Source organism: Prionailurus viverrinus, chromosome B2 (assembly GCF_022837055.1).
Source record: "Prionailurus viverrinus isolate Anna chromosome B2, UM_Priviv_1.0, whole genome shotgun sequence".
Classification (NCBI taxonomy): domain Eukaryota; kingdom Metazoa; phylum Chordata; class Mammalia; order Carnivora; family Felidae; genus Prionailurus; species Prionailurus viverrinus.
Window position 1 is genome coordinate 122,320,807 of NC_062565.1, and position 25,171 is coordinate 122,345,977.

At 35.4% G+C, this 25,171-nt stretch overlaps 1 protein-coding gene across 4 annotated transcripts in view; it reads right to left on the reverse strand.

The window, feature by feature from the left end:
• Positions 1 to 25,171, reverse strand: part of HBS1L (HBS1 like translational GTPase) — an 87,668-nt gene that overhangs the window by 36,363 nt on the left and 26,134 nt on the right. The window contains exon 1 of one of the 4 annotated variants that reach the window (XM_047858304.1): positions 13,314 to 13,384. The exons of the other annotated variants lie outside the window; for them this stretch is intronic. The gene's annotated coding sequence lies outside the window, so the exon portion shown is untranslated. Of the gene's footprint in view, positions 1 to 13,313; positions 13,385 to 25,171 lie in introns of those variants that run through there. 4 annotated transcript variants of the gene reach the window in all.

The following is a 25,171-nucleotide window of genomic DNA, read 5'->3' on the forward strand; positions in this document are numbered from 1 at the left end:
GGTCAGTTAGCAGATGGCTAAGCTATTTTTAATCCCATGGTACCTATAAACCGATGAGCAAGTTAAGAGTCTGCTGGATTGTGCTGGACCCTGCATATATTTTACTTGGGCACAATATTAGGCTTAGTAAGATATTTGATCTCTGTCAAGAATATTGGGGAAGAGGTCAATAGAGAAACAGTGAAGAACAAAATTAATTATGAGTTAGATCAAAGTAAGGCTTTCATGCATTTGATCCTTTAAAAAATATACAGGTATTTCATAGAATTCTCTACAATGTATCTTTATAATTTTTAGTAGTATTACCACTAGGATTGGGTCCACTTAAAACTGCAAAATTGCACATGCTTCACTGGTAAATATACATACATAAATTACTTTTAAAATTAGAAATAAATTAATGTACAGAATGCATATAAAACGTTTGTTATTTGCCTACTAGATGCCAAGCACTATGCTGGAAATATGATGGTGAACAAAAGCTGATGTAATCATTGGGCTGAAAGGGCTCACATCTAGTGGAGAAGGTATACTAACTGAACAAAAATAAAACTGTTATTAGTGTTATAAGCATCCATGGTGTCATAAGATATGGTGATAGGGCACACAAATTAGAGGGCCTCCACAGGAAAGTTAAGAGTTGAGCAGTGATGTAAAAATGAGTAGGAATGACCTACCCAGAAGGAAGAGCACTGCAAACAGAGAGAGTAGCTGGTACAGTGACTGCATTGTGGGAGGCAGCACAGTACCTCAGAGGAAGTAAAAGCACAAGGTTAAAGGAACAGAGTTAAATGGAGCTGAAGTAGGCGCAGCGGCCAGGCCATGCAGAGCCTTTAGGCCATGCCAAACATCCTAACAGAACTGGAAGCCACCAAAATGATGTGAGCAAGTAGGGAGAAGAGGAAAGAGACAGGGGAGAAGATAAGAAGTCAAGCTCAAGGAGAGGTCTCCTCTGGAGCATCTATCTGTGATTCATTAGCACAGAATTAGCTGAAGGCACAGACATAAGTGAGATCACAAAACGAGAGAACCGGGGGTGGGAAAAGAAGCAGTACTAGGACAGAGCCTTGCAAGAAACCCAGCCTTTGGTCACAAGATAGAGGATGCTGAGCCTGCAAAAGGGTGACAGGGAAGAGACAGGGAGGGGAGGTGGCCGAGGAAGCCAAGGGAAGTTTGACAGATCTGGCATCACCAGAGTCTGAGGACTGAAGATGTGAAGATGTTCACTAGTCCTCTAGACATGATCTCTTTGGATAGAGGTCATTGGTAGAATTAGCAAGAGCCATTTGAGACAAGGGACAGGAGAAGCCAGGATGGGTTTAAAAAAAAAAAAATGAAGCTAAAAAACAGAGGCGGCAATACCTGTCCACAATCTATTCGTAATTCCAAAACCAAAAGCTCTGAAAAAATAAGGTTTTGTTTTGTTTTAATTTGGAAGCAAAACTTGACCCGGGACACCTGGGCGGCTCAGTCATTAAAGTGTCTGACTCTCAATTTCAGCTCAGGGCATGATCTCACGATTCCTGAGTTGGAGCCCCATGTCAGGTTCTGCACTGACAGTGCAGTCTGCTTGGGATTCCCTCTCTCCCTCTCTCTGCTCCTCCTCCCACGCTCTTCTCTCTCTCTAGAAATAAATATACTTAAACAAAAACAAAACCTGACCTGGACTAACATGAAACTATTTATAGTCCTTACTTATCCCACTTAAAGTGTAAAGCCATGCATGTCCAGGTCAGAAACAGCAAGGTGATGATTACAGGGCGCTGCCCCACATCCCACTGAGATTATCACAACCTTAGGTAGTACGTACATGTCGATGCTTTTCTAAATCCAAACAAATCTCATTTCTGAGTCAAATCTTGTCTGAAGGGCTTTAGATGAGAATATATGCAAATGACTCTTTAAAAAGTTTGGCTGGAAAGGGAGGGTTATGGTAGAATGGTAGCAAAAGGGTCAGCTGACAGAAAAGATAAAAGTGAGATGGACTGGCTGACAATATTAGGAAAAGCAAGAACCACATTTAGATATTTTAGAATTTCTGAAAAAGCAGAAAGGGACGGGATATGAAGCACAGGCAGAATACAAACTAAGATAGGTAAAAGGCTCTTTTCACTGTAACAGGAGGCAGATATGTATGTTGAGCTGGAAGATGTAAATCCCTAATGGTTAGAGTCTATTCTCTCCATAACAAAGCAGCCAGCGACCTAGTGAGACTGAGACTGAACGAGGAAAGTAAAAAAACTGGCGAAGCAAAGAGTCTTCAATAATCATTGCAGTAAGAGAATTGTTGGACAGTACTGAAGACCCACTTAAGATCTGTGATAATAACACCTGAAACTGATGTAACATTATAGGTCAACTGTGCTCAAATAAAAACTTTTCAAAAAAAATTTCGTGAGGGGGCTGCCTGGGTGGCTCAGTTAGTTGAGCATCCAACTTTGGCTCAGGTCATGATCTCACAGCTCATGAGTTCAAGCCCCGTGTCATGCTCTGTGCCGACAGCTAAGAGCCCAGAGCTTGCTTTGAATTCTGTGCCTCCATTTCTCTGGCCCTCCCCCACTTGTGCTCTCTCTCCCTCTCAAAAACAGATAAACATCAAAAAAAATTTTTTTAAGAATATCAAAAATAAATAAATAAATAAATAAATAAATAAAAAGATTTATGAGGAATGCCTGGATGGCTCTGTCAGTTTAGTTTCTGACTCTTGATCTCAGCTCAGGTCACGACATCAGGGTCGTGAGTTTAAGCCCCGCAATGGGCTCCGCACTGGGCATGAAGTCTACTTTAAAAATAATAAAAAAACAAACAAATAAACAAATAAATAAATATCTGCGATAATATGTTTATAGAGGAATCAATTTGCCTTTCTTTGTGACTTTTTCTAGCAATGCTCAGCCATGTATGAACAGACACAGAGAAGACATTAACTGCTTCATTCGGTGTTAACTTTCTATCCAACAGGTGCGAAGAGAAAAAGCAGAGAACCAAGGAAGTTAAAGGTATTGGCAAAAGGGGGGGGGAGTTATTGAAATTATAAATCACGAATTCTAAGTGGGATTAAAGAAATAAAATGTAGAAGGAAGACTACCGATACACTGGGAATAAAGGAGAGAGGCCCAAAGGTCAAGAAAAGATCATGATTTGAGAGGCACAGCTAGGTGGCTGTGGTCAGAATAAGGACTGTGAATATGTGATTCTGGAGGAGGTGGATTATAGTGAATTGCTGATGAGGTGAAAGTTACTGGAAATCGAGTGGCCAATGAACTCAAAGTCCAGGTGTGGTATTTGTTGGTGTTTTTCCACATGGATGCCCAGGTAAGCTACGATCTGATCATCGGAAGCTGAGGGTGAAGAAAACTGTAAACCAACTGCCAGTGAATAAGGAAAAGCAGCCATGAGGTTGCTCACTAAGGACTAACAAACAGGTGGCTTAGGCAAAAGACAGGAATTTCAAAGGAGCAGAGACATAAGGAAAAAAAAAAAAAAGGATGAAAGAATAACGGTGTTGGAAAAGGCAGCAAAGAGAACAAAGCTGACATTCCAGACCCCGAGGTTTGAGAGACTATAAGTGGAGTAAAGCCAAGGAGTGGAAAAACCACTAGGAAAACAGATTGAGGATTACAGAGGCATTTGACTTTCATGGCGGGGGGGGGGAAATAGTTCCAGATTATAGCAAAGTAGAGAGGAGTGAGAGATGAGAGAGGGATAAGAAAGGAGGAAACTGAGAGCACTGATACTGATGATGATGATGATGGCGGTGGTGGGGTGTGTGTAGGTTGGAAGGTGACCCTAAGACATGGAAAAGAGGCATGGTGAATTTTGGCCTCTGTCAAATGAATAGGGGAAAGACCCATAAAGCACAGAAATGTCTCAATCCGGGCTTTACAGGACTAATTCCCACTTCCCATTACAGTTCATTTTAATAACTTCCAACTGGTTTGCATGTAAACGTTGACCCCACTTACACATTTAATACACTGAAAAACTGTAATTTTGACTTTTTTTTTTTAAGTAGGTGGGTCATAAAATGGCATAGAAAGTCTTAAGCACAAAAATCACAACATGTGATCCTATAATATTTCTGCAGATGCAATTTCTGGTGATTCTTATCTATCAGACATCAAGCCCAAGATGTAGTATTTGAACAATTCAGTCATTTAAGTGAAAGTCTTTTTTTTTTTTTTCTAACAGGAAAATGAGTCCAGTATTATAGATTTGATTATCACTCATTAAAGCAGTAGTTCTGAAATCTTTTTATTTAGGTCACATACCTTTTGAAAAAACTCATGAAAACAATGGGACACGCTTGACAGAAAAAAGCACCATACACACAAAATTTTGCATGCTATTTCAAGCGGTTTAATAATTCCAACTCTAGAACCTTCCCCTTGAGAGACAAACTTGACTCAGGCTATTTTGGAAATATGTTAATTTCAATTTGATGTTATCCACAGTCAAAGAAAAAAGATACATTCAGCAAATTTTCCACTGAGCTGTTGTCAACAGCAATGTGATACACTTCCACTTATCCAACCACATTACAAAATTCCCCTCATAATCAGATGGCAGACAAAACCTACTAATAGGTCAGAAGTGAATGAATAACTAAAATAACCAGTTGTGGATCACTAAGAGACATGAGTATTCAAAGGAGTATTCAAATCCATCACAGAAAAGTGTAAAATGTTTACTGTGTTCTCCCATCCTCCCTAACCAACTAGAAATTCGTTCACTGTATAACAACCTCAAAAAACAGCATTAAATTTTCATAAAGTCCAAAAAAACGTCAGCATGGAATGAATTTTCTATTGCATAGAAAAAAAAGAAGCTTGGACTCTGGTTCCTGCTCTGCAACTATTCAGCTATTACCTACCTTCCAGCTTACGAAGCTCCCTAAATCTCGCTAGCTCGTTTCCTCATCTACAGACCTTCCTCCATTTACCACGGGGCTATGTCCTGATAAACCAGCCTAAGCTGAAAAGATCATAAGCTGAAAATGTATTTAATACACCTAACCTACAGAACGTCATAGCTTAGCCTAGCCTACCTTAAATGTGCTCGGAACATTTACAGTAGCCTACGGTTGGGGAAAAAAATCACCTAACACAAAGCCTACGTTTTAGTCAAGTATTGAGGATCTCATGTAACTTACTGAATACTTTAATGAAAGTAAAAACAGACTATATGGGTACAGAATGGTTGTAAGCATACTGGCTGCTGACCCCTCGATCAGGTTACTGATTGGAAGCTTCAGCTCACTGCCACCATCTAGCATCATGAGACAGGATCACACCACATTACATCCCCGGGGAAAGATCAAAATTCAACATACCGTTTCTACCAAATGCGTATCACTTCCGCACTATTGTAAAATCGAAAAATCTAAGTAGATCCATTGTAAGTGAGGAACCATCTGTACACAATGAAATAAATTAAATAATTTCTAGTTCTGTATATGTCTATGACTCCTAAACCACTAACACGATCTTTAAATCAAATAGCCCACTAGGAAGTAAAAGTAAAATGTGCCATTCTAGAGGAAAAGGATGTCCTCTCTCAAGTCATGTAAAATCCAGCGACCAAATCATGGTTACCAAAAAAATATGCATTCCGAAGATTCACATATTAGTGACCAGGGTTCAGTCTCTAGTAGGGTGGAGGAGAATCGATCATCATTTTGATTTTTCATTCGGATAGAAATGACAGCTATCCAGTTGACCAAGTCTAACCTGCTTGTTTTACAGACCAGAAAAAGAGACAAGAAGTTGAGTGACCTCACGTCAAGTGGCAGGACCAACACTTAATCATCTTACCCTACCTGTCCAATTCACCTTTCTCATACTCCCAGCTGGCTCTCAAGCAAAGCCTCCTTTTTCCCTGCAGTTACTCCTTGATGGGCTGCTTCCTCCAGGGCTCCACTGTTTCCTTTCTTGGCTAAGACCTAAATAGCAGTGTCTAAATTTTCTCTTAAGTACGAAATTATCCAGGCCTTGTCTTGGAGATCTTTTTCAACACGTATGCCTTTGTAAAGGATACACAGCTCAGCTTCCCTAATACCACCCAAATGTCATTCTCTGGCTGAATTTAATGACAACCTAAGCGTGCATATCCATCCACATGATTCACCCATCTCTGATTCATTTCTTTGGTCTCAAAGCATCTTCAATATTAGACAACTAGCTCTTGGAGCATAGAAACTGCCGTATACATATGTTCACATACTCGACAGCACATGACACAGTGCTCTGCCCACAAGCACTCAATAGAGTTTAGTGATTAACCCCTAAAGGTTTACATTTTGAAAACATGAGATGATCTCTTGTTTTTGCAAGTTTTCCTCCACCTTTTCTTTGGACAATAACCTCAATTTACTCTCTACCTACTACTTGCACTTAATACCAGCCACCCAATGTTTCTGCTTTTCTAGACAGCCACTTTGGCCTTGCTATGGGCACCTCAGTATGCTCTCCTGGCAGGTGCTTTATAAGCTCTTCTGGCTTTATAACCACCATATAGAGTAGGTATAATTATACCTACTTTAAGAAAACTGAGGTCCAAATTTGTTGATTTTCCAAAGGCTATACAACCTTGGCCTGTGACATAACTAAATTAAAAAAAAAAAAAAAAAGATATGAATCACATGGTAGCTATTCTCAGAGAGTTTAGATACTATAAACTGAGAGATAATTATAAAAGTGGTAGAGATGTAATAGAAACAAGAAGAAAATTTGAAGTATGCATCTATTTAGAAAAAATTTAAATGAAATGAGATCTGACATGACTCTGAAAAAGAAAGAAAAATAACATGAGAAAAAACATATTTAAAGGTCAACCAGGCACAAATTCTGAAAAAAAAACTGGGCCTAGTCATAGACAGACAGTAACACAAAAGTGTACCCTACTTTTAGCTTGAGCCCAGGTTTTTTTGTTGTCATTGTCGTTTTATTAAGTTGCTTAAGTGTCACGCAAGTAAGTTTCAAGAGTACATAACAACAACAAAAAGAATGATCTGGCAGTAAAAATCCAGAGACTATTTTGGGGAGAAACAAGCCACATTGATGCTGAAGTTCATTTGGAAGAGTAGAAGTGAGAATGACCAATAAAATTTTTAAATTAAGAATAATAATAGGGGAACCAAACTAGGCGATATCAAGAACTCCTATTAAGTTGGAGTAAACTAAAATGAGAATAGACTGATGAATTAGAATAGAGCATCTGCAAATGAACCAACAGGATGTATTTGTATTTGTTATACATAAGAGTTGGAAAGAAAAAAAGAGTAAGAATTGAGTAACGAAAAAATATATAAGAATACACATACAGTTATAGATAGAAATTCAGTATATACAAAGTGATGCTTCAAATCACCAGGAAAAGCATGGGGTATTCAATATTGTATTGGGAATACTGGCCATTTGAGAGGAAGGTTCTATCCTATGTCTATGGTGTATCACATAAGTATATCATGTATAAATTCCTTATTGATCAAGGAAATGAACATAAAGGAGAAACATATAAAAATATATTTACAATCTTCAAGTGAGGAAGTCTGACAAATTTTATATAAAATTTTTAAATTTCTCCCTGATTAAAGATACCACAAGCGAACATCAAGTATCTGGGGAAATATATATATGGGGTTAATCTGTATAATAAAAAGAGCTCCTACAGGGGCACCTGGGTGGCTAAGCCTCTGACTCTCAATTTCGGCTCAGGTCATGATCTCATGATTTCGCGCATTCAAGCCCTATATTGAGCTCTGTGCTGACGATGCAGAGCCTGCTTGGAATTCTCTCTCTCCCGCTCTCTCTGCCCCTCCCCCGCTCATGCTGTCTCTTTCAAAATAATAAACAAAAAAATTTTAAAAGAGCTCCTACAAACCACTTAAGAGAAAACAACTCAGAAAGAAAAAGTGAGAGATTAAAAACAACAACAACCCAAGTCAAATTACACAAGTCAAAGAAAGGTGTGGCAGAGCACAGGGGAGACGTGAATGGGAGGGGGATATAGGGGAAGGAGGACTAAAAAGGGAGGTGGTGGAAGACGAGGGACAGAGGGGGAGAGCCAGCAGACAAATAGGTAGGAGTACTTCTTTTTTATTTGCAGCTAGTGTTGCCAAGCTAAAGGGGAAAGAGTGCTATCTGACATTGTTGGCAAGAGCACAGCCTGGTTCAACTTTTGGTGGGGAGGAATGCGATAAAATGAAAATGCTACGATAAAATGAAAATGCTACGTAAGTTATACTTCTGGGAATGTGTTCTACAGAAATATTAACATTACTGTGCAACAGTATACAAACAAGATTCTTTACTGTGGTGCTGCCTATAGGGCAAAAAAAAAAAAAAAAACAAAATTGTGGGTTGACATCAATAAGGGAATGGTAACAAATCATGATGCATCTAAACAATGGAATAGTTCATGTCAGATATAAAAGTAGTAAACCTACGTGCATGGAAAGGAAATCATTACACATTAAGTGGAAAAAGAAAGCACTGTAATATTATATAGTAAAGGTGCTGTATCACTATATTAATGGCATTAAAAAGTCCACAGGAATGGAAGTGAACTTTTAAAAGTGATTACATCTAGAGTGTGCTATCAAGAAAAAAAATAACTTTCAAAATTCATATACTTCTATGCTATATTATTTTTATAATTAAACATGTTTAAGTGAAAAGCATACATATTAAAACAAGCACTTTAAAACACTAAAAACTCCTCTCTACTTTATTCTTGAGATGCTCTTGATATTTCTTATAAGGTCATAAAGCAAAATCCTACTACCTGACAGTAACACTTAGAATCATCTTACCACAACCCAAACTCTTCCCATCAATGATCGTGAATACCACATACTACTGAAAACATCCACTGAAAAGTTCATGCTTGCAAGTTCATCCAATCAGTCATTCAATGACAACTTTATATTCTGCATGCTCTATGAAGCTGAAAGTAATGCTCTAAAGAGTTTTGGTTTTTGGATTATGCAACCCCCTTATTTAAACTCTGAAGCTCCTTGACAGCAAGGGCTGCCATGTGTTGGATTTCTCTATTTTTGCAACCTAAATATTTGATACGTTGTACATCATTGATACATGATTGCTCAATTGAACAAAATAATTTCATGATAGCTCTTTCAATGCTCTAATAATAAGGGTGAAAACTAAAAGGGAACTATAAATGTGAACTTCTTTGAACAAGGTCATGGCAAAATCTATCCCTCCCGCCTCATATTCTCTAGAGCACGATTTCTCAACCTTGGTACTACTGATGTTTTGAGCAGGATATTTCTCTGTTGTAGGGAGCTGGACTCCCCATCACAGGATGTTTAGCAGCATCCCCAACTGTCTACAGACACAGCCAAGTGTCCTTGTGGCCCCAAATCACCTCCAGTTGAGGACTGCTCTACAGTTATTAGAAAAAGCACTAAATACATATTATATACCCTATAATCACTACCTCAAATGTATAGATCATCTCCTAACTCATCCTCTTGCCTACAAAATGATCAATTGCCTTTTCTTGTCCAAACATAAAAAATCCCAAAGTCACTGTTTTCTGATTCCCCTTTTTCTCAAAACTTCTATATCCAATTAATACTAACTGTATTTACTATTCCTCATAAACATTCCTCAAATTTGTCCTTTCCTTTCCCATCTACTTAGGTCAAGCCCATAGAACCCCATGCCTGATTTACCTTTCAAGACTCATCTCTTCCCTATCATTCCCATAAATGAACTGGAATTCTCTGGCATACACATTCTTGTTTTCTCACATCTGTGGCCATGGCCCATGCTATTTCCATGTTCATGAAAATGCCATTATTTTCATGCAAATTATTAATATAAGGAAGCCAAGTCTTCTTGATAATGCATGAATCACAGAGGTCAACTTCAGCACCATATACTATGATCAAAGACTCTTAGATTCATTCTACAAAGATTTACTGAGAGCCTGTGAGGTATAAACACTGGTCCTCCCCACCCCCCACCCCCCGTGTAACTGGCAACAGAATAAAGAACCTAGAGATATACTTGCACACTTTCATGAACCCCCCCATAATCACTCCATGTCAAAATCCTCCAGTTCACCAGAGTTTGGTAAAGTAGGTAAGACCTGGACTCTCCTTCAACATAGCCTTGGTGGAATCCAGGCTCTGCTACTAACTATGTGACTTCAAGTGAATTATTTAACTTCTGTGCCTAGGTTCTTCATCTATAAAATAACAATAAGAGAACCTACCTAACAGGGATGTTAGGAGATTTAAATAAGTCAATACATGTAAAGCACTTAGAGCAACACCTGACATATATTAAATACTCAGTGCTCCACAGTAATGACAGAAAGCGGCACAGTCTGTCTCTGAGATCACCAAAATACCAACTTCCTTTTCTTCGTTTGACACCAGGGAATCCACAGTTACAAATTACTCTCTGGCAATCACATATTAATTCACGATGGGGAGAAGAAAAATGCCAACTGTGTACACTGTACTAAGCACTGGGATAAACAGATCAAATAATAAGACATAATTCCTATCAAAAAACAGAAGTCTACTAGAGATAACACACATACTACAATGTGAACTATCATAACACAGACAGGCATCAGAAAGGTACTGACTCACCCACACTGAAAGAATTGGGCAAGGTTTCCTTTAAAATATTTCTAATGAATCTTGGAGGACAAAATAAGGATAAGGGGATTGGGAAATAAGACACAATGCCTGAAACAATACAACCGCCAGTAGATTGGCACGGCTGGGACACAAGCAAAGGGGGTAAGTAGGTTAGACATAAGAATAGAAAAGCAGGCAATGGATTTAGGGCCATGTACAACATTAAGACATTTAACTTGATTTTGAAATATAAGAAGAACCACTAACAGAATCAAAGCATTGGAGTAAAATATCAGAGCTTTTAAAACTTACTCTGACCACAGCATGGAAAATAGACTGAAGGTGAGACTGGAGAAAGAGCAGTTAGAAGACTGCTGTCCTAACACGTGTAAGAAATTCTACGGACTGACCTAAGATATGAACGATAGAGACAGAGAAAAGGATATCCAAGCTATTACAGGGTAAAATTAGGAATCCATAATACCTAGATGTACGTAGACAGGTGAGAGAAGTAAAAGTTCCCAGACTTTCCAGCAAAGAAGAATGAGCAGATGGTTAAGTCACTACCAAATAGAAAACACATTCCAGAGAACTAAGAGAAATCTGCTAGTCAGGGTCTTGCTTCTTTGTATGGGTCCTTTCATCAAATGCACAATTACAGCAGTACATAGACGAGGACTGCCACCATTTTTTTTTTTTTTTACCACCGTTTAGATACAATCTTGGGTCTGTAGAGTTTTGCAAGTTAAATTATAACATGTTCTTAGCACTGGGGACACAAAGATGAATAATAGTCTCTGTTTTCAGACACAGACATAAAGACAGACAAGACTGAAAGAAAATACAGGCAAGGAAATTAAGAGAATTTTGCAGGAGACAGTGCTATGACTACCGATGAGCAAGAACCACAGCACAGGGAATAAGAGGAAACAGGCAGGAGAGGAAAATACACTCTCACATCATGAAGATGAATTAAATGTTACAGAGGCAGAAAACAGAGATCTTAATCCCTAGGACTCTAAATTAGATATGAATATAGAACATATTGGGTCTCAGATTCTTTCAAGGCAAAGAGAAATTGGATAGAAATCTGGATAATCATGTTTGCAGAGGAAAAGAAATGACAGCATCATTAAAACACATGAACTTAAGACCTGGGAATGGATGAGGTAGCTTACCGAAAATGAAGGCTGAGAGGGCAGGCAATGGAGGAACTCAGATTAATAAAGAGACAGGCAGAAAATAAGCATTCACATTCCTTGTAGAGTTCTCACAAGGAATTTAGAGTCATGGAATCATGCAATTTTGTGGGCTGTATTTTTAGAAGTCACTTGGTCCAGTCCTTCATTTTACAGATGAAAATTTCAAGCAGATTTCTAAAGATCACATGCTTAATTAATGGGAACTTTGCTTCTTTTGTCCAGGCTGCTTCCAAGGCACACTCCCCTTTCCACTCTGTTTCCGGCTGCACCTCCTCCAGACTTCATGGGGTTGATTTCCTCAAGATTACTGAACCAGGTTTACTTTGAAGTTAAATGTATATGAAAACTGCTCAATCAAGTGTCTCTATAAAATGTTAATGCTTTGTCAAGATCATGATTTTGTGATTTTAGTGAGGCTAATCATTAGTACCTATTTGGATACTTCTGGTCACAGTTAAAGTTAAAATCAATAATTATGATTTCTTTTAATATTTGCATTTCAAAATCTCCAAAGAATCTATTTGGTCAGAGCCTAGTAGTTATATCAGTCTCTGCTTACCAAAGAAGTTTCTGTTTGACACCATTTTAATTTCCAATGGGAAATTGGATGGGTAGGCTAAGTTCCCCTAATAACAAACACATAAATATTAACTCCTTAACCTTCTGCTCATGCTGATTTTAGGAGGGGAAAGTGACATTTAGACTCTAAGGCATGCATCATAGCATTAGGCTATCAATTTTAGGTCATAAATGATACTCCCAAATTCTTAACAATGATAACTCCAGACCAAAATGATATGACTTGGAAGTCAAAAACCTTTATTGTATATTCTCATAAAACATATATTGTTTCCTGACTATAATGTAAAATTTCAATATAAAGTATGTGCCTTACCTCTCCATCCAAACTACAAGCTCCAGAAGGGTATTTTTTGTTTTCCAAAACATCCAGTCCAGTGCCTGGTACACACTAGGCACTCAAATATTTTAAAAGATTATATAATTTTATATATGGAAAAAAGCCAGTGATTCTCAGCTTGGGAGAAGAGGTAGATGAAAAAAACAAGGCCATCTCTGCCTCTCTTCCTTTGAAAATCCTTGTCAGTGGAAGATACTGATGCTGACAAAGTATTATTATCTTTCAGATGTCCTGAGACAGAAAAATAACTCAAAATAACATATCTGATATAGGGGCGCCTGGGTGGCTCAGTCGGTTAAGCGTCCGACTTCAGCTCAAGTCATGATCTCAGGGTTCATGAGTTTGAACCCTGCGCCGGGCTCTGTGCTGACAGCTCGAAGCCTGGAGCCTGCTTCAGATTCTGTGTCTCCCTCTCTCTCTGCTCTCCTTCTCTATCAAAAATAAATAAACATTAAAAAAAATTTTTTAATGACGTATCTGGTATAAAAATATTTTTATAAATGAAAGAGTGAAGTTCATCTAAGTTAAACAATTTGACCACCCAGATTAACATCCCTTGCAAATTATAACCTACCTCCTTGTTGACTGGTTTCAGGTTCATAACTAAAAAGATGTTTGAAGATCTGCCTCAAGTCAGGAAATTAGTTCAGATGACCTTTTAAGGTTCCTGCCCTCATAATCCTATTTTTAAAAATAACCAGTTAGCCTATTCAGTGAGAATCTCTTCCCCACATATATACCATTAATTTCCAAATAACATCAACTACACAATATTTTTTAACATGTTAATACTATCATCCACATCAAATAGGGTACTAGTTAGTGAAAACTGTTACGCAGGAAATAATACTCCTAAATCCAATTAAAAATAACTAAGGTGTACTTGGTTTTGCCTATATAAAATTCATAACTAAACATGAGAAATATTACAAGGGGGATGTTCAAAAATATGGGTTTGTTTACTTAATGGCATTAAGTAATTTCAAATTTGAATAATACCTATAAAGATGTAAAAACACTAATATAGAACACTAGTTTTGTTTTAAATTAAAATGCTTTTCACCATCTTTAATCTAGGTTTTTAAAGTATTCTCTGAAACAAACTGGGGTGTAAAAATTGATTCTACATTTAAAACTGTGTGTACAGACAAGTATAAAATATAAAGAAGAAAAATATAGGATACAAAATTGTATGTATAATAATTGTATTAAAAAATCTTGAGATAAAGAATAAATATGCATAGGAAAAAAGTTGAAAAAAATATGGCAAAAAACAAAACTGTTGTCTTTGGGTAAGATAATCATTAATGATTTTCCCCTTCTACATCAAGAATATTACTACTTTGATACTGAAGATAATAGGTTAATAGGTGATTTTAAAGAAAAGGAGAAAATATTTATAAGGTTAAAATAAAAACCTTCAAACTAAATTTACAACAGACTCTTAATGTAAGAAAAATTTACAATTTAAAGTAATTTGGATCAAAACACCTTAAGTTTAAGAAACGTTTAAGGTTATTTAGAAAGAAAGGGGGGGTAGAGGGGAGTTCCAGGTAAGTATACTTTTTGCCATCAATCATCACTGTTCGTAAAAATGTTTCAAAATGTGCCCAGTACATATAGGTATTCACACACAAAAATAAGACTTTCATAATTTCACAGAAACCAGTGTTAAATTTTCAATGAAAAACAACTACTTCAAATATGAAACCATTTCAGTGAATCTGACTACATCTTTAAATTCTAGTTACCAGATGTACATTCAAAAAGTACATCAGCTAGGTTACAGAGAATAAACCACTTCCTTCAATATTACAGCTGCACTGACTGTGATTTATTCAGTATGAATTATTTTTTCACTTTAAAACATCCTTTATATAGCATAATTTGCCTCATCAAATCCACCATGCACCACCACTTGCTATGACACAGAAGAAAAAAGTTTTCATTGGAATCAGATTTCAATTTTTATAAACATTACTGAGCCAGAAATCTTTAAAAATTGAAAAACTTCAGATGAACAGATTTCAACCTGTATATTACATTACATACCTTCAAGCAGTAGCCACAAAATTTATAATCTAATGTATGTAATGAATTTAAATTATGGTATTATAACTTATTCTATAGCAATTAAACATTCTTGCTATTTCAAGAGTTAAGGAACAATTACTAATTACTAACATTACTAATAATGTTCCTTAAGAAAAATCCATTTACATTTTGTTAATATTGCTGGGATAAAAATTTCGTTAGACCAGAAATGGAACAAAACCTTCTTACTTTATAGAATAAAATTATATATATCAAACCCTTCAAAAACTACATTGGTGTCCCTTACCATTCTTCCCTAGATTTCTGTTTCATTTATTCTAAACCCTCCCTGAAGAAATCTCGTCTATATTCCTACCCTTGGGATTATCCACCCTTGGACACATCCTAACAAATTTTGTTAATACTTCATGTCTTGTTTAGGCATGAATGCGTATTTGAGAAACACCTCCTCAACAACGCAGGATAACCTAAATTTAATGAGTTCCTACTATGTGCCATGAAATGCCATAATGGCTTAACATATTCGTTAAAATATTCATTTAACATTATAGGTACCCTAAAAAATAAGAACTATTATTATCTTAATTTTGTGAATAAGGAATTTGTGACACACAATGTTGAGTAATTTGCTAAAGGCACACAGCTAACAGGTGGTTCAACTGGAATATAAATCCAAGCAATCTACACAAGTAACTGTGCTCTTCTCCAAATTACTGTGGGCACTAGCAGTGAGAATCTACTTCTAATCATAAAATCAGAGAAATGCTAAACATTTGGATAGAGAAAAGGCATAGAGGAAAAGGCTCACAGCATGCACATGAGCTGAAGTAAGAAAAAAAGTTTACAAGAACCTTGTTGAAAACTTCAAGAAGGAGTTCCAACTTTAAAAGAGATAAATAAAAATTAAACTGTATTAATAATTCAAAAGGCATTAAGTTTCATTAAGATTCTCATTATCTAGCTGTCATTTACACTTTTATTTTAGTGACTGCAAAATACACACATATGCACACAGACACAGGCCTACATAGGTCAACCTAATCCATATTTCCATCTAGTCCCCAATTTCCTTCCTTAATTCTATCTTTGGGATCTTCAAGAACATGGCCTTAAAGACAGGAAGAGGCTACTGCGTTGAATAATCCTAAAAAATAAATAAATAAAATTAAGTTTTAAAAGGACATACAAAATGTCATATACTATCTGCACATATCATCTTGAATTCACATGTGGGACCAAGAGTCATTCCTAAATGATTTAAAAAGACCTGGTAATATTGAACACTATCCATATCCAGAAATAACTCCCTAATAACAAATGTAATGAACTTTAAAGCAATCAGTAAAAGGAAGAAAATAAGGGAAACCAACACGGTTTTAAGAGACTACTATAGCATAAAAGCTGGGTTAAGTAAATCAGAATACACTTTGAAGTAGATAGCATTATGGCCATTTTAAAGACGAAAAGAAGTCTCAAATCCAGTCACTTTAGCAAGGCCATGCAGGTAACAAATGACAGAGCTAGTTTGCAAAACACTGATCTAATTTGAGAGCTACCACCCCTCTGATCCCACACACTACTGATACATACTGATATGATACATACAAGCCCATGCGTTGAAATTTTTTAAGAAAGTAAAGTTTTACCCTTCTTTACACACTAAAGTAAATTTTAGAAGAATTAAAAGTCAGACATTAAAAAAGCCAGACATTAAAAAAGTCAAACATAAAAAATTCATATAATTCTCTCAAAAGAAAATTTAGAATATGTATAACCTAGAGGTTGAGTTGTTTTGTTTTGTTTTTTACTCCAAGACTCGAACCCAGTAAATTAAAGACAGATAGAGTGAAAGTTTTTAAATTTTTCTATAGAAAAAGAGATCATAAAGAAAAAGACTAGGCAAACTATTTACAATGTGTAGAACTAAAAAAATTCTCTCTTAAACACTGGCCTTAGCAACATATTTATAGATATGACTCCTCAGACAAGGTAAACAAAAACAAACTATTGGGACTACACCAAAGTAATAGTGAAGGAAACCATCAACAAAAAGCAATCTACTGAGTGGGAGAAGGTATTTACAAACTATATATCCGATAAGGAGTTAATGTCCAAAATATATGAAGAACCCATAACACCAAAAAAAAAAAAAAAATCTGATTAGAAACACAGAGGACCTGATTGACATTTTCCCAAAGAATACATGCAAATTGCCAACAGACACATGTAAAGATGCTCAACATCACTGATCATCAGGGAAATGCAAATCAAAACCACAATGAGGCATCACTTCACACCTGTCAAAAGGGCTAATATCAAAAAGACAAGATATAACGAGTTGGTGAGGATGTGGAGAAAAGGGAACCCTTGTGCAGAGTATTTGGGAATGGAAACTGGTGCAACCACTGTGGAAAACAGTATGGAGGCTCCTCAAAAAATTAAAAATAGAAATACCACATGAGACAGTAATTCCACTACCAGGTATTTACTCAAAGAAAACAAAAACATCAACTTGAAAAGATTTATGCAAAATGATGCTTACTGCGCCGTTATTTACAACAGCCAAGACATGGAAACAACCCAAGTATCCATCAACAGATGAATGGATAAAGAAGATGTGACATACACACAAATATACACACACACAACAGAATAATACTCAACCATAATAAAAGAATGAAATCTTGCTATTTGCAACAATATGGATAGACCTAGAGAATGTTACGCTAAGTGAACGAAGTAGGAGAAAAGACATGTTTTCACTTACGTGTGGAATCTAAAAAACAAATGAACAAACAAAAAAAGACTCTTAAATACAAAGGCTGCCATAGGGAAGGTGGGTGGTGGATAAGTGAAACAGGTGAAGAGGATGAAGAGGTGCAAACTTCCAGTTATAAACAAGTCATAGAGATGAAAAGCACAATACAGGGAATAAAGTTACTAACATCACATGGTGACAGATGCTGATGACACTTATCACGGTGAGTACTGAGTAACGTATAGAATTGTCGGTCATTATACTGGACACTTGAAGCTAATACACTGTATGTCCACTATACTTCAATAACCACTTTTAATTGGTATCAATAATATAAAGACTTCAAATTAATAAGGAAAAGACAGCCTAATTAAAAATGGGCAAAGGATACAATTAGCAATCCACAGAACAAGTTCAAATAACAAATGAATATATGAACATACTCGATTTCATTAATGATCACAAAAAATGCAAGTTAAAGTAGCAATGACACATTAGTTTCTCACTTGCCAGACTGTCCAAAATCAAGAAAAGTAATAATACCTACTGCTGGGGAAGGGATGAACCATAACTTTCATAAAGCACTGGCCGTATCTATTTAAAGCAAACAATACGCCTTTCAACACAGTAATCCCATTATAGGAAATCAATCTCATAAATCAAAAGCCCTAGATTGTAAGGATATATATACATAGATGTTCTACAAGCAGTGCTGTTCATAAAAGCAAAAATTGGAAATAAAATGTATGTCCTTTAATATGGTAAATTTTTAATAAATTGTAGTATAACATTATCATGGAATATTATATAATCACCAAAAGTTGAATAACTTGAAAATATTCTAGTTGACAACGGATTATAAGAATATGAAATTATAGTATTTTTTAATAAAACATTAATGAAAAACCCCTGTATGAGTGTCTATTTTTATATATTATGTGAAAATAAATAAATATATGGAAGAATCGAATCTAAAAATGGCTAAGTGGGGAGAAGAGCCACGTGGGGCTTACAAGAAAACATCATGAATGACTAAAAAAGGCCTCAGAAAGTCAGGAATCATTTAATAAGCACCCTAATGCATTACACTTTAATATAATCATGTTTTAACTGCACCTGTTCCTTAGTTGGTAGTAAAAGAGCACTTTATTTCTTTGAACTAAGTTCAGTTATCACTTGTTGAGCACTTTCTACGTGCCAGACACTGTGCCAACAGCATCACATACGTTATTTTACTTCTTTATAGAAACTTCTAAGTTAGGTACCATTTTCTCATGAGTAAGTGGTATTTTAGACCATACCAACCTCTGTAACAGCACACACAGTGCAGCACAGATACAATTTTCAGGAATACGTAGGTGACTGTCACCTCAACAAGCAACCCAAAAATGACATTAAAAAGTCACCACCTTTGATGCTTATCCACTCTATTAATGAATGAAAACTTCAATACAAATATAAAATCCATCACTGAAATATAATTATCCTTTATAAAATGTTACAAATGCTATTATGAATAACAATTAAATGTAAGAGTAAATTAGCACAATCCATCCAATTGCTTTAAAATTGCATTAAAAATGCCCATACCTTTTTAACCAGCTACTCTACCCAATACTACTCTACAAATATCTTTTATCAAATAATTGAAAAAACACACAAATGTACAAAATATTTACTGTAGCATTTTCTGGAATAATCAACTAAAAAACTTAAGTTTGCAAAGTGTCTGATTAAATAACAATATTATGTTAATAATTGTTGGCATACAATAAAGGTCTATGGACAGCTGTTAGGGCAGAGGCAGGGGAAAATGGAGAGGTGTTATGAGTATAGAGTTTCAGTTTTGCAAGATAAAAAAGTTCTGGAGATCGGCTGCAAAACACTGTGAATATACTTAACATTACTGAACTATACACTTAAAAAATGGTTAATACAGTTGCTTCCGTATCTTCGTTAGTGTGAATAATGGTTCCATATCTTGGTTATTGTGAATAAACATGGGAGTGCATATAAAACAGTGGTCAAGGGGCGCCTGGGTGGCGCAGTCGGTTAAGCGTCCGACTTCAGCCAGGTCACGATCTCGCGGTCCGTGACTTCGAGCCCCGCGTCAGGCTCTGGGCTGATGGCTCGGAGCCTGGAGCCTGTTTCCAATTCTGTGTCTCCCTCTCTCTCTGCCCCTCCCCCGTTCATGCTCTGTCTCTCTCTGTCCCAAAAATAAATAAATGTTGAAAAAAAAAATTTTTTAAACAGTGGTCAATATGGTCAACTTCATGTTATATGTATTTTACCACAATTACGAATAAAATTAAACAAATTTTTAAGAAACTTTTAAAGTACGTAGTAGATGACAAAATTACAACAGATTTAAAAAGTGATGTGTGGTCCCATAAAAAAAAAACTAATATTCCATATATATAGAAATAGGTACACAATGTATAAGAAGAAGGACATTGGTATTAGAGGCATCTTATTCTGTATGCTGGTTTCACCATGTACTAGTTTTGTGGCCTAGGACAAGAAGTTTAGCCATTTTTGAGCTTCAGATACTTCAACTGTAAAACTAGGATAAAAATAATCCCTCCTCTTTATGATTATTGAATATTAAAGGAGATAACAGAGATTAAAGACAATGTTTAGTACAATATCTGGCATATAAGTGTTCATTAATATTGTCTACTATTATTGCTTAAATGCATCAAAATGCTATAGTTCTAAATTCTGAATAATAGGATTAAGGTACATGTTTTTTCTTCCATTGGCTCATTTGAATTTTCTAGTTTTACTCAATAAACACTATTATTTATTTAAGCTTTTGCCTTAAAATGGTACCAAGTTATCAACTATTAAAAAAAAAACTTAAATTTTTCAAGACTTAAAACCAAACTGAACTGTTGCTCAAGAAACGGAAGACCACAAAGTAGTTCTAAATTAAATAAACTAGAAAAGGACTTCATTTCTTAGGATTGCTTATTTGCAAGGACTTGGAAATTGATACCAATTCTCTATACATGAAGGCCAAGTCTCTTGCCAAATTAATACTATCAAAAAAAAAATGCTTGAAAGTAATTTTTGAATACCTCACTAATGATAAAACTGGTTTCCCTGGCAAGGGATTTAATTTTATCCTTAAGATATTTATCAACAAATACCAAACAAGGTTAAATTTTACAATATAAAAGTTTGCTGCAAGTACTATGTAACAATGAAAAGGGCACTGGAGTTCAAAAAACTCCATTTGAGTTGCAATTTACCTCTTAACACCCATGTGAAAGAAGTCAATTTATTTATTTAATATAAGCCTCAGCTTCTTCCACCTAACTCACAGATTCTCCGAACGACTAAATACAATACATACAAAGCCTGAAACACAGTTTACATTTCAATATATTCTATTCCCTATCGTTTCTTGAGAGGTAGCAGCTCCCAGACAGAACACTACATACAGCCAAGAAAAAGAAACAGGTAACATGTTCAGAGGGAAAAGCACCTGGCTACATATGGTGTTTCCAGTAAATCATTTGTAGCCCTCAGGGGCTACTATAAAGCTCTACAGGAAAGTCTGTGACCTCAATCTAGGTCTCCAATGGCTACCACATGTTTTTCTGATAAAAAGTGAGTATGAAATAACTAAAATGAATGCTGTCGTTTGCTTCCACTCTATTCCTTGTTGAACTACTTAACAATGCTTAGTATGTACACAAAGCACTCAAAATATACCAAAAGAACTTATAATTGCCTTGGAATGAAACATGAAAGTATATAGCTATAATCAGATTATAATTTCTATGGTTAAAAAAAAAAAGTAATTAAGCCTAAAAGAAAACTCTGTATTTAGCATTCATGCACTTCTTATATGGTACTGGCTCTAGCAAGAAAAAGATAAGCTGTTTTGAGAGGTTAAAGCAAATTATTTTTAAATTAAGCAATTAGTGTTTAAGTTTTTCCAGTGTAGGTGTACATACAAAGAGAATCTTAAGACCCATCTGAGAACGTTCTGAACCAGATGAGTTTTTTCAGTGAAATAAACCACTTCCTTTCAAAAGCCCACATAATTTTAAAGCAGAAAGTCAATGAACTCTGAAGTTTTCTGTACAAGTATAAAATACTTCTAGTTGCTTGAATAAAATTACTCAGTGATAAATTAGTGAAAAAAATTTTTCAAAGAGAAAGGTATTCTACCGGGGACATCAAAAATATTAAATATGCCGACTTTAAACTCCTTACAAAAAAGGATTAAAGTAAAATGAAATATATTTTAAGCACTTTACTAAAAGCTCATGTTTAGAAGTGTTTAGAAGTGTCCTCATATTAACAATTTTTCACTGTAATACAGACTTTTCAAATTAATACTGGGATTTACTTCCAGGACATGTTAAAATCTCACAACATGCTCTACCTGAGAAGAAAGAAGGGTGGCATCTCCTTCTAAAACTCTCATGTCATTTGCTTTTCCATTTCGTTGGGTGATGTTTAAGAGACAAACAAAACACAATAAAGAAATAGAAATGATCTTGTTGCAAGCATTTACAACTCTTACAATTTTATCTTTTTTTCAATTCCCTACACCTTCTCTAATGAACAACCTACCATTAAGACTCAAGAATATGAAAATCATTATGTGCATACTTAAAATATTTCAGACATTCAAATAGAATACAGATATACTATATATATGAAGATTGCTTAATTGACTTATTAAGAAAATAATAAGATACAGAAAATAACTATATCCTCACTATGTACAATTAGAGTTTATTTTCTAAATGAAGGGAAAACAAGATGAAATTCAAAGGGAAAGGAAAATGAATAGATTTCTAAACAGTATGAGCAAGCCAATATTAAGACAAACCTTATCAAAAATAGCTCAACTGTAAAGTATACTATTAAATATATTTCTCCAAAGTCTCCAAAACTTTTAAACAATCAGTTCTTTTTTTTTTTTTCCCCAATGTTTATTTTTGAGAGAGAAACACAGAGCACAAGTGGGTAAGGGGAAGAAAGAGAGGAAGACACAGAATCTGAAGCAAGTTCCAGGTTCTGGGTTGTCAGCACAGAGTCTGATGTGGAGCTTGAACCCATGCGCTGTGAGATCATGACCTGAGCCAGAGTCGGACACTTAACTGACTGAGCCACCCAGGTCCCCCTAAACAATAAGTTCTTTTAATGATCTGATTAAATAATTATTGGCTACTTTACTTGTAAGGTGATAGCAGTATCAATTTCAAGAACTATAAAAAATGTTAAATTTAGATTACATAAGATTCCTTTTCCAGATTTGCAGACCAACTATTTTTCTTAATACTTTTTTTTAGGTCAACTATTTTTCAAGAATCAAAATAAACCCAATGTTAGAAAAAGCCTCCAAAGCAATCAAGAATTAAACCTCACCTCACACAATAATATTCATTGTGTGGGAAATTACTTTCTTCCAAGTTAGGTTGACTATACAATTATAAACATAAATAGTAAGACTTTTTCTGCCAAGAACTTTCCTTTCAAACAATACTACATGTATTTCAATTTCTGGATGTTTTTGTTTAAAAGAAAGAGTCTGTGTTACTCAGTTTGGGGAGTATCTTCTCCTTTGGTAGGTTTAAGTGGCAAGGAAAACACCATCAGAAAACTACAAGATTGTCCCAGGATTTTACGCCCTAAATATATGTTCTTTTAGCAGTCCGCTCATGAATGCATAACAAAAGTACACAATAACCTGTTCAAAGATTATTTGTATTTGCTATTGATTTTCCAATTTGCATATGCTAACAAAATGAACTAAAATGTTATCTAAATTAAGGAGACACATTGACATTTAATGCATTATTTTAGACATCAGAGTTCTAGTTAATTATGCCATAATAAAAGGCTAATTTTCACATAGGTATTAAGTTCTCAGTCCAAAATTCCAAAAGTACAAAAACACTGAAAAATTCTCTAAATGAGAAATAGAAGAAATTTCTCTCTACACTGTTCAGTGTTATGTCATGATCAAGTCAGGCTGATATGGATAGTGGAATCATTATACCTAAGCATTTAAACCTTTGCTACAGTCTGCCTTACTGACAAGCCTCTCAAATCAGTCTAGTTTTACAGCTGAAAAGAGGGTGTTTAATAGGATCAAATGCTCTAAGGAAAAATTATACACTTTCTACCCTATTTTTCTCCCAAAACACATACACGGGGCGGGTGGGGGGAGGGTAGAAAGAGAACTAAGGACAAAAGAGAAAATGATAAAAACACCAGGAGAAAAAGTTGGAAAGTAAGCCAGCAGAACTCCAGAGAAATGCGGGCCGGGGAGTAACACTAGAGAAATAAAAGCCACATTAAAAGCAGCATAATCAGACTAGCTAGCAACATACAATAATAGAGAGCAGCACACCAGTATCTGCAAAGCCCTCCACAAAAGCAAGAGGGACCTAAAACCATGATCTGTCAACTGGTCATGCAAATATAGGCCCACAGAATCCCTTTCAAATATTCAACAACTTGGGAGATATTTCACACATGTATATTTTGCAAGGAGGGGATGGTGAGCGGTCAAACCAGATGTCACAGTCAAATGAGACAAATAGAAGCCTAATCATGAAAATGCTATTTTAAAATGAACTATGGTTGTTTTGAAAGTAAGGAAGCTTTGAGTACAGAATAAAATAAAAATGCTATATATCTTGGCAATAAATAATACAACTAAAAATACAGGACAAAAAGAGAGAGGGGGCAAGTATAAGAAAGTGTAACTTTGACGAGCTCGACTTTTAAATCCAGGACTCATTAAATTAACTGTTTAAAGTTAATAGTTCAGTTAATAGAAATGTAAACATAAAAGTTATAAAGGTAAATATTTTAACTAAGAACTTAAAATATCAACAAAAATTATGAGAAATAGGGAGGGGATGAAGTATAAATTAATTTCTTCATCTTCCATAATGAGAGATCAACGTATTTCTTAGTGCTGGCAAATTAAAGTATGTTACTATGTTACAAAGATAGTACAAATCTCCAAGTTACCAAACAGTACACACCAAGTCAAAATACAGACCATGTATCACAGAAGGTATTATACCTAGCCTATCCTTTGACTCTGACAAACGCAATTGTATCTACAGGAGGCACAAATAACCAAAGTGACTCAAAACATTGAAAGTAAAAGGATGAACAAGTCCAACTTAGGGAAAGCAATCATGACATTAAACAAATTGAATTTAAGTCAAAAAGCATAAAACAAATCAGAAAGGAACTTTACATTAATGAAAACTTCAAATCCACAGAAAGATCATGTATCTTTACATATCAAAAGGCATAAGGTAAAATCTGTAAGTAATAAGATGAAATAAAATGGAAGGGTATTATATTTTAACTTACCTCTCTCTCAGCCTACAATTAAGGAAACGGATTTTAAGTCAGCCCACTGAACCCTCTAACAATTTAAAAAGTAACTGACAGAAATGTATCATATTTTGTATTCCTCAGACAGAATTCATATTCTTGGCAAGTGCCTATGAAACCATTCTAAAACTACACTGGGCCTCAAAAAAAAAAAAAAAAAAAACCTCAGTAAACTTCTAAGGGCACAGACCACATTCTCTAACAGTACAGTGAAATCAGTAATCTTAACAAAA